We start from the raw sequence: 10,272 nt of genomic DNA on the forward strand, positions 1-10,272 counted from the left end.
TATTTTAGTTCTTTATCTTGCTTAATTCTGTATCACTGATGTTTAGAAATGTGTTAAACAGAAATGGTGGGAGAGCTCACTCTGGTATTTGATGTAATCCTGGAGAAAATTTTCATACAATTTGTTGTGGATCAATGGTCCACGGTTTTAGCCATGGCTCTTAATAAGTTTAGGTAATTTCCTTCTACTAGTATCTTGAGAAGTTTAATTTTGTTTATATTGGAAAGTCATGCTATCTTGGTATACTGTTTTTTTCACTTTGGTTTGCCTTTCAAATTGATTTGTTTTTGACACAGAGATTTAACTGTAACCCTTGATTCTCTGTAATTTTCTATATAGCTTAAGCTGGCCTCCAACCCATGGTAAATTATTGTCTCCAGACTACAGAGTGCTAGAATTATAGGCGTGAGCCTCCATACCTCTTCTTTCTGCTATCTTTTCCCCTAGAACCATTGTTCAAGAATATCCACAAATTTTGGAATTCTCTTGTTGTCCTTTGGCTACTGCTTTCTAGCTTCACTTCATTGTGATCTACTAAGATGCCTAGTGGCCTGCATTAATATTCACTTTTTAAAATCTTACTTTACTAACTAACATATGATCCCTCATAGAGAATACTGCTTGCGCTAATGTTTGAAAATAATTTGTATTTTCCTAGAGTTAGAGTAATTTAAGCTTTTTGAATATGGGTATCTAGCATCTTTTCTAAACTTGAATTTTTCTTTTCAAGATTTATTTATTGTGTGTTTATGAATATCTTGCTTAAATGCAGAGACACCCATCACATGTATGACTAGCACCTTCTGTCGTCAGACTAATGCATCAGATCCTCTGAAGCAGGAGTTATTACTGCTGGAGGGCTTCCATGTGGGTGCTCAGAAAGAAAAAAAATACATAGTCCTCTGCTAGTTTAGTTATGATCCTAACCTCTGGGTCATCACTTCAGGCCAGATTTGATAAGTTGTAAAGCCATTAATTCTTGCTGCTGTATTTTATCTCTGGTTTGTCCACTTTCTTTTTTCAGGTTTATATTTGTGTGGATTTTCTGTGTGATATAATAACTTCAGTCCCTTTGTCTATCTTTACTCTTTATTAATCTTATTCGTTTTAAAACTGCACGTACTGGCTTTGTGGGAGCCTAGGCAGTTTGGATGCTCACCTTACTAGACCTGGGTGGAGGTGGGTGGTCCTTGGAATTCCCACAGGTCAGGGAACCCTGATTGCTCTTCAAGCTGATGAGGGGGGGGACTTGATCGGGGTAGGGGAAGGGAAATGGGAGGTGGTGGCGGAGAGGAGGCAGAAATCTTTAATAAATAAATAAATTAAAAAAATAAATTAAAAATAAATAAATAAAATAAAAAAATAAAAAATCTCTTATTTATTTAATATTTTTTCCATTTATTTTACATAATATCCACAGATTCCCCTTCCTCTTTTCCTTCCATCTCCCAACTCCCATCTATCCCTCCTCATTCACAACTCCCCCTTTCCATTCAAGAGGGGGCAGTCCTCCTTGGGCTTGAACAAAACATGGCTTATCAAGTTGATGTAGGAACTAGTTCCTCCTCCTACATAAAGACAAGGCAAGATAATCTAACAAGGGGAACAGGTTCCCAAAAGCCAGCTAAGAAACAGTGACAGGTCCTGACCTCACTACTAGGAGGCTTACAAACAGACCAAGCTATACATCTGTCACACAAATGCAGGGGATTGGTTCTATGCAGGTTCATACTGTTGGCTCAGTGTCCATGTGCTCCCACAAGTTCAGATCAGTTGTTTCTGTGAGACCCTCTGTTATGATCTTTACCCCAATCCCATGGGCTTGTCCAATCCCTCCTCCATTTCTTCAGGAGGATTCCAGAACCTCCATTCAATGCTTGGCTGTGAATCTTGACATCTGCTTTTATCAGCTACTGGGTAAAGGCTCTCTGATTATAATTAGAATGCTCAATAATACCACAAGGACAATTGTTCAACTATGCTAAGCACATCATTATTCATAATAGCCAGAACCTGAAAATAATCTAGATGCCACTCTACCAAAGAATGGATAAGGAAAATGTGGAAACTGGATGATTTCAAGTTACCTATGTCAGATTTCACTTACTTTTTCTTATATTTAATCAAGTATTTTATCAGAATCCTATAGTGAATTTTTAAAAATTAAGTTATTTTATTACTGATCTCTGAAAATTCTGTTTAAATCTGTTTATAATCCCTATCTCTTTGTTCTCATTCTCCTTTTAATTATTCTGCTCATTCATCTTTTTTTCTTTCTTTCTTTTATTTATTTTTTTGTTGTTTTTCAAGACAGGATTCTGGAACCACTCTGTAGACCAGGCTTGCCTCAACCTAAGAGATCCTCCTGCTTCTCAAAGCCATCCCACTAAAATGAATATGAATATGAAGAAATAGCATCAGTGGCAGAAGACTCCAAACACTACCAGGACACATACTAGTTTATTTGTGATAGACTATGTAAAATACTGTTTATATTGGTAGCTTGAAAAATACAGAAAGATAAAATACAGTATTCCTGGTAAGATAACATTAAATGTTGTTTGTAAGCATGCTAGATTTTGTTCCATTAATAGTCATATCAATGTCCAATATCTCAGAATTTCAGAATGGAATATTTTGGGGGCATTGGATTGGGACATATGTGATTAGTTGAATTACAGCCATATAAAAATAGACAGATTCTCAGTTCATGATGAGGCATGCCCCTTTAAGATGTACAAAGTAGAAATGTACAAAGATAGAGCCAGGAGAGAAGAATATGCCCATGTAATGACAGAGGCAGGAACTGGAGTGAAATATTTACAAGTTATGGATTTGTAAAGATTACTGGAAATAGCAGAATCCAAGCAAGGGTATGAAACAATTCCTTTCTCCCATCTTGCAGGAATAGTGTACTTCTAATGGCATCATATTTTTGGTCTTACAACTTTCAGTTCTGTAAAAAAATAAAAACATAAAAAAAAAATCTGTCATTTTAAACTAGTGGCTCACAACCTTCCTAATGCTGTGACCTTTTAATATAGTTCCTCATGTTGTGGTGAACCCAACCAGAAAATAGTTTTCATTTCTACTTCACAAGTATAATTTTACCACTGATATAAATTTTAGTGTAAATATCTATGTTTTCTTAGGTGACCCCTGTGAGTCATTCTACCCACAGTTTGAGGACCACTATTTTAAGCTATCCTATTTAGTAGGACTTCGTTAGAAAGGCTTTAGAAAGCAGAGTGGAACCACAAATGAGACCAAAAGCAGTAAAGACGTTAGTGAGTATAGTGTTATTCAGGGCATAGACTGCGGAAAGCCAACCAGAAAACTGTTCACAGAGTGTTTTTGAGTGAGATGAATTCTGTACTCTTACACAATCATGACAGACACATTACATTTTGTTTTGTGGGCTGCTGAGCACAAACCAACTTGTTAAACCATCAGTCACTTTCAAATGTACAGTAATGGAAGCAAAAGACAACATGTTATTTACTCAAAAACTTCTGGCTTTCAATTGAACAATGGAAGAGTTAAATAACAGCTTCTATGTTCCTGCTTTCCGCTCTGCTGCCTGATTTCTCATTCTTATGTCAATATAATAAGAGCTTCCGGGACACTATTGATGGTGGTGATACGACTCAAGGGAACGTGCCTAGTGATGAAACGAAAAGAGAAAAAAAGAACATTAAATGTATTGGCACAAAGTAAACCCAATGGAATTCATCCAAGTTTCATTGATTGACAAATCTATATGTGAACTGCCAGTTGAGAGGGGAAAAAAATGTAACACTCCACAAATCATATGAGCATTTCTTTTCTTTACAATATAGGATTCTTAGTCTCAGGCAGCATTCTTTACATTTATGAACTCTTAGGGTAAATAAAATGGTTATCACTGTTAAGTGAACTGAGTCCTGAAAATTTGTGTCTTCTATATGTATCATGACTGTTTATAGATCTGTGCACACAGAAATGCCTGCATACTTGCAGTCATTATTTTTAGAAGTAGGCTGTCATTTTTTACACGGCCTCTTTTGTACTTGAGTATGGCTTTTATAGGGCTTTCTGTGTATTCACCTGTCCTTTACAAGAATTAAGTTAATACTGGCTTCCCATATAGAGTTCAAAAACCCAACTTGTAAGACAAATGAGGGTAGAATAAGTAAGTAAAATTTAATGAAAAATACCAGAAAGAAGTGTGATTTGAAAGTTTCTATTTTTCTGTTTTGTTTTGTTTAGTCTTGCTAGTAATAATTCATGGTGTTTCTGGAACGCCACCTTTTCCCAGTATCAAGCCTAAAACATTAGGAGTAAACCAAAAAAATCAAAATTCACAGTTCTATTTTCCTCCACATTGTACACTCATGTGTATTCTCCCCTTTAAAACCCTTTTGTTTATCTACTCTGTAGATGCTTTTTATGTATATATAGTGGTAAGATCAGGGGAAAATCTGTCTGTTGCAGCTGCATCTTTCTGAACATGTGTGTTCATCTTATGTTTTTATCGACTTACTCTGTAGGCCATGTTGTGATCTGTCAACATGTTTAATTTCAATTAAGATTTTACCACTCCATATAAAGAACCAAACTGTTTCAACTTCCTTTCTCCTCACCTTTTGTTTTTTAGCCTTATTAATTTCACATTCATACATATACTGCACATATAATTACATTATTATTTTCATTCTAAACAAATTTCACGAAAAGTTGAAAGCGGCAATGGACTATATGCTTATTCTTTGATTTTCAATCATTAAATAGATGCTTATATTCCTATGGTTTGTGTTCTTGTGCTTGAGGTATTTCCCTTATTTAACTGCAGGTGTTCTGTGCTACATCCCCTCAGATATTACTTCTCTGAGTGTGGTCTGCACTGAACCTTTTTCTTGAAGGATATTTTCTCTGGGCAAAGGAAGGCTTTGTTCAGATGTCTCTGGCTTATGTTGTTTGTGATGGGAAATGTTTTCTTTGTTCTTTTGTTCCACTAAATCTGTATTGGTTTTCTTTTTCTGTAGTTGCTTTGAAGCTTTTATTTATATTTTAGCTTATAGTATTTGTGCAGAACAATACATTTTATCCTGACATTTTCATATAAGTATGTTACATATTCTGGTCATATTTAGTTCTCATAACTTCTGTTTGTCTCCTTTACCCTCATTAAGCTATTCCATCTCCATCCCCACTAGTCCTCCTTCTACTGTCATATTTTATCTTCATTTTTATCAAGTCTGAGTTTAATTAAGGTTGTTTTTATGAGAATGAGTAAGAACGTCTCAAGTCTGTGTTCTTTAGGACAGATTTTTATTTTGATTTTATTTCTGCTGTGGTTTTGTCCTTACATATTTTCATTTGTTTAAATGTTTGCCACATGACAAACCAGATTATCATATTTTCCCAATAATTTTCCATCCTCTTTAAATTTCATGGTATTATAATGTGATTTACCATTTACACATGATTCATCACGCCTCTCTATGTGCCTCATTTAGACATTTTCTGTTTCCACTTGAGAGCTCCCTTACACTTAGGGATGGAGAGGTGTTCAGTCATTAAAGGCTAGGCTTACAACTCAAATTATAAAAGCTCACTTACATTTTGCCAAAAGTATTTAGCTGGGTCTTGATTAATATCCTGTTGAACGTAGTATTTGCAGGTATGTTTCCTTAGATGCTTGAGTTTGTATTATTTGTCTATGCAGTCACATAAATCTTCCAGCTCTGTTTTTTAACATATAATTTTAAATGCTTGCCCTTTATTTTTATTTTACTTGATATTTATTCTTATTTACTAATTTATTTTGCATACTTGCATATTACTCTGTATCACTTTTTTTTCACAAATTTAGTAAAAATGTTTCCAGTATATAGGAGGGTTTGAATGCTGCCCTTTGGAACATATAGACTCTCTGTCCTTCTTTTAAAAGGAACTTGTGACTTTTAGGGGTAATTTCTGGTGGATTAAGTTGATTTTTTGAAAGGCTCCTTTCATTTTGATTTGATTTTTAGATTATTATTATCATTTTAGATTAGTGCAATTCCAGTGTATTTTGAAGGACAAGTTTAACCTTGTTATGATGCTTCATGCTTCTAGAATTCCTTGCAATATTTAGGTCTTCATTCTTATTACTCTTTTGTTGTTGTTGTTGTTAATATTTCATTTACCTTCTAATCCTGGTGAAATTTGTTTAGATTGATCCTGGTTGCTTTTGTTCCTGCCTTAAATAGTTTCCTTTTTGTGTGCAGAAATCATTACTTATATAAATTTTCAATATGATATTCCACCACCATGGCACACCTTCTGTGCCTCTTCTGACCTTCCCACCCAACCAGATATCCCATTTCCTTTCAAAGGGTCTAGCCTGGTGAGTCTCCTTGAAGCTTCTAATGCGTACAAGCTATCCTAAAAGCACAATCTACTCAGGGTTCCGTATCTAGTGTCTTTGTGTATTCTGACCTTCCCTATTTGAGCAACAAATGTTCTCTAGGCTTGAGCCAGGACACTCCCAACCTATCTTTAAATCTATAGACCCTATTCAATGCCATATCCAAACTTTCCAGAAAATCATGCATACTACTATGCTCCAGGCTTGAAACAGGAAACACATCCTGGATACCCATCATTTCAGTCCAAACTTTCCACCTGACTTCATTCCTCTCAAACAATTTCCAACATCTAGGCTCAACCAACCACTACATACATTCTGCCTCAACCGTTTCTATCCATAACTGATAAAGAACTAACAACAGAAGTGCACATACCTGTATCTCAGGTAAAAAATGCCAACAATATGAAAGAGCAATACAATATATTCTCTAAACCTTGTAGAAATGTTTGAAATGTAGAAATGTTTCTACACTGAGATGGATGGACTCTAGTGATGATATATTGTCCTGTCATTGTTTGTGTTCTTACATTTAGGCATCTGAATTCAGAATAATTGTATGTATAGGCACCAATTTCTGGATTTGTTTTCATTGGGTGGGTGTTTTCCACCTTAGTTTCTGTTCTTTCTGGTGCTCTGGATTCTGTGGCCTGTGGTTGAGTAGAGGCTTTCTGCCTGTGTTGGGAGCTGATGTCCTGAATGGTCTCTGATCAAACAGGATGTTTCTGCCCAAGTTTGAGGCTGAATATCTGGGTATATATGTGTATGGCCTCTAATCTGGCCAAGGCTCCACTAGGGTTCATTTGCTGACATGGCTTTTGGTGGGGTAGGAATTTTTTGCATGATTTTTTGGGTATTTGGCCAGGTCTTTGGAGTTCAGGATGCTGGTATGGTCTTAGGGGTTTTGGATGCTGGTCTGGCCTCTGTGGATTAGGATTCTGGCCTGGCCTCTGATCTGGTGGAAGGTTTCCACGAGAGGTGAGTACTCAGATGTGGTGATGAGAAGAAGAGGAGAAGTTGAAGAAGCTGAAGCAGTGTAGGCTGGGTGGTGGCAGTATTACCTGAGGTCCAGTATACTGGTCTGTTCTCTAGAGAGTGGAAAGCTTCCTCATGAGGCTGGGTTCAGGTGGACAAAATCTAATTTTGTAGGAAAACAAATTAACTCTTTATGTGATCAAATGAGTCAGCTGCATGTGAAGAGAACTTTCCAGGCTCCTTGTAGATTTCCTTTCAGTTGCTGTCAGTTTTTCAAGCTCTTAGGAACAGTAAGTAGATTATGCATGCTCTGTTATTTTTAAGAATCACTGTATAACACCTAAGATCATCATTACCAGCGAAATAGTTGCCTTATCCCCTGCTCCAGCTCATCTCCAAATTTCAATTTTCATGTTGGATGTTTGAGAACTCATTGCACCCTTAGCAGAGAATTCACGTCAGATGTGATCACTTCTGGGAGTGTGTGAACTCATTTTCAAGCGTACTTTTGCTGCTTTTGAATATTTTTTGTTGTATTTTTTTGTCAGGAGTACTGCTGTTTCACCATCAGCCTTCAGATTCTTACCGATTTTACATGTCACAAAATTGTCAACCCCTGTTTATGTGGATTTTTAAAAAGTTTAAACTTAAACAGCTATCGAAGATAATTAGCAGTAAGTATATATTCTGCTAGTTCCATGTTTTATTCCAATTTTGTTTTTCCTTTCCCATCAGAAGCATTTATTATGAGCTACTGCAAGCCATGACGCTTATTCTGAAAACTGTTGCTTTTTTTCTGTAATTTCACTTGTGCAATAACAGCTATGAATCACCCTATTAACATGCATTTTCATACAATGTATATATGTATACATATAATCTCATGATTACATCTCAAACTTATGGTCACACATATCCGTGGATGGCCGAGTAAACGACTTTTTATTTAGCTATATAGTTTTGATATATAGAATATATACTCGGACGTGCTTTATAACTAGGTCAATTGTCCAATGAGGACTTACAGATACCTAAATGCCTGCCTTGTTAACTATACACAATTAGCTCATTTTCAACTCAGAACAGGTTGAACTAGACTAATGGTTTTTTGTGAAAAGAAAACTTTACGGCTTACACATGATCAGAATCACAGATGTCCAACCAAGATTACTAAGAAAAAGCATGCCAATTCTTCACTTGCCAGTCTACTAACAATTGATCTGTGTCTCAAAGTTGTTACTGGGTACTGTGCATCTCCACCCACCATCTGGCAGAAGTTTTGCTCTGATGGCCTTGGACCTTTGTGTAATGGTGAGTGGCTTAGCTCCTTATCACTTCAAGGCTCCTGTAGAAGAGTTTTTAGAAGGAGGAGAAGAAGAAGCTAGAAGAACAAGCACGGAGAAGTTAGAAGGAGGACAGAATCATTAGAGTAGAAGCAGAACAATAAAGAGCACATGAAATGAAGAGCATGTCACTCCGTTTGTGTGTGAAGTTACTGTAGAGACCTTTCACCTCTTCCTTTGCTCCAGGGAAGCATTTCACCTTAGGGACCCTGAGTAGGGTCTGGTGCTGGTCTCTTAGCTCTTACACTTTCCTATATTTTTGTTTTATTTCTCAGTTACATTGAAATTATATTAATATAGGTATAATGTATTGATGGTATTTTTACATTTATACATGTATATAAGATAATGTCTAGAATGATATATATACCTCATTAAACCAGAAAATTAGTAAAATATCTAAAAGAAATGTGAATTTAGTTGATAGTGTTCTTACTAACTAGTGTTGATCACTTTTCCTACTATCTTTTTATCAATATAGGCTTTGCTACTCAAAACATGAATATATGCATACATGTAAATATGAAAATTAAAATGTTGCAAGAAAAACTCACCATTTTATACTCATTGCATCCTATTTTATTACTTTAAAATGTTTGCAATCTACTGAGTAGTTAGATTATCTATAACTACCACCTCAAGGCTTTTGTAATTATGTAGTATTTATCATTATATCAGGAAAGGAATAGATGATTCTCATCCATACTCTGACTTCTTTGTGATGGATGAGTAGGAAAACGGCTTCATCTTGACAAGTTAGGAATTTTCAGTAGGGCCACTTACCTTTTCCAGGTATACCTTGAAATGTAGTACTGACTTAGAGACTTGAATAAGATAAAATATTTAATTACTTATCAGATAAAGAACACTAAGATGAGCATCATCAGGGTTAAGCGAAACTTAATATGCTTTGATGATTTTGAAGTACTCTCATGACCCTGAGCAATCAATATACTTCCCACCTTCTTCAAGGGTAAGAACAAATTTGATCTATTAACTTCTTGTTAATTTTTATTGCTATTTAAGCATTTATCTATGAGTGCATAATTAACTTATTCCATCTTTAATATATTTATCATGCATTTTGTACGTACATGTTTTTACCTGAGTATATGTATATGCAAAATATCTATAGAGGTGTCCCTTGAATCCAGTAGAGGGTTTTAAATTATCTGGAATGATATAGGTGGTTGTGACCTGCATTTGTGGGTAAGATCCTAAGTCTTCTGCAAAAATATTAAGTCTGCTTACCAAAGATGTCTAGTTCCCAATTTTCCTTTTATATTTATTTATCTATCTATCTATCTATCTATCTATCTATCTATCTATCTATCTATCTATCTATTTATTTATTTATTTTTTTGAGACATGATGTCTCTCTAGCTTTGGAGACTGTCCTAGAACTAGCTCTGTAGATCAGACTGTCCTCAAACTCAGACATCCACCTGCTTCTGAGTGCTGGGATTAAAGGTGTAAGCCACCACGGCCTGGCCACAATTTCTTTTTAAACCTGTATGCTGATTAGATTGGTGTGTGTGTGTGTGTGTGTGTGTGTGTGTGTGT

The sequence above is a fragment of the Microtus ochrogaster genome (assembly GCF_000317375.1).
Source record: "Microtus ochrogaster isolate Prairie Vole_2 chromosome 14 unlocalized genomic scaffold, MicOch1.0 chr14_random_1, whole genome shotgun sequence".
In the NCBI taxonomy this organism is placed as follows: Eukaryota; Metazoa; Chordata; class Mammalia; order Rodentia; family Cricetidae; genus Microtus; species Microtus ochrogaster.